We start from the raw sequence: 1,582 nt of genomic DNA, 5'->3' as shown, positions 1-1,582 counted from the left end.
GTAAGAGATATGTTCGAGAGGCGTTCTCTGACCCATGTAAACTACAGACTTACAAATGTGAACGGTCTTCTATGGGTCTTCTAACACATACATACCGAGCTTACTGGTAGTGTAACTTTGAATAAAAATTATGTTTTGTTTTGTTTGTGTTTGTGTTTACAAAAAAAAATCTATATCTTTGTAAAAAATAACTCTCTTACCAACTTTGATTTTTATTTTTCACGTGTTCTTTACAGAAGACCGCGGTCATAAAGACTGTGACTTTTAAAAAGTGTTTGTTGAATTTTATTTTATTTTATTTACCATGTTATCTGTATATAATGTATATGTTCACTCATGTTTTATTACTAAAAATATGCAATTCGTATTTGTAGCTTTCAAGTAGAGCAATCCCAGGAAAAAAACAAAAACAAACCCATACGTGACTCCATGATCCTCCGTCTCGCTGACTATAAGCCCTCGAATTTAAAGTTGGAAAGCACAAGACCTTCAAAGAATTAAATTTCGTGTACGTCATGAATACTAGTGCCATTGGTTTTTCGAATTTTCCGACGGTACTTGAACATATCATAGCAATACATGCAGGACTCCACTAGATGACGTATTCTGCAAAGAAACCACTCAGCCCTAGAGTAGAGAGGGCTCTGCTTCTGACTTGTGCTGGAAACTGGACCTAAATTATGGACAATAACTTTTTTCTTTTTGTGGTATCGCAAGAAATAAGTGGTTATATAAATATGAGTATACATAATAGTTATTATTCATAGATACCTACATCCTAAGTTCCTGTTAATCTTCTGAAAGAAACAGAATGAATGTGTTGTTACAATGGTAATGCCAGGAGAGGCAGTATTAGTTCTGTGTTACATTAATGTGTAAGGAAGTGGAAGAAGAGTGTGTCCTGTAGGAGGCAGTAGAAAATGGATGCTCATGTTCTGTACATGCCCTGAAAGTAAGGTTCAGTAAACCAGTGCAACGATACCCCGGTGTAAGGCTCAGTTATTGTATTTTTATTTTTTGAAGATGCAACATCTTTTTGGCGACGAGGACGTTTAGGGGGAAGGAGTTTGGGCGATCGGACTGAAAGAAAAGAGAAGAAAATAAAGTGATGGAGTCGGCTACAGGTTTGGCTAGCTTTTCAAAGAATGCAAAAGTTTTCGGCTGGAAATAGAAGGCAGTGACCTCGAAGCGGAAATGGCTACAATTGGTACGCTAGTAGCGTTCGATCCAAAGAATCAGACTTGGGATGAGTACACGGAAATACTCGAGCAGTTTTTCGCAGCTAACGGGATCGACGATGCAGAGAAACAAAGAGCGATATTAATAAGTGTCGTCGGAGCAGCGACGTACAGCTTGATGCGAAACCTTCTCAGCCCGGCCAAGCCCAAAGACAAAACCTTCCAAGAGCTGGTGCTTCTGATGAAAAATCACTTCGATCCGAAGCCCAGTGAAATTGTGCAAAGGTATAAGTTCGACTCTCGCTCCCGCAAGCCGAGTGAAACCGTCATGGAATATGTAGCGGAGCTGCGTCGCCTGGCACAGGATTGTAACTATGGCAACACGTTACAACAGATGTTGAGAG

The sequence above is a fragment of the Maylandia zebra genome, linkage group LG5, assembly GCF_041146795.1.
Source record: "Maylandia zebra isolate NMK-2024a linkage group LG5, Mzebra_GT3a, whole genome shotgun sequence".
Lineage (NCBI taxonomy): Eukaryota > Metazoa > Chordata > Actinopteri > Cichliformes > Cichlidae > Maylandia > Maylandia zebra.
This window is presented reverse-complemented; position numbering follows the sequence as displayed.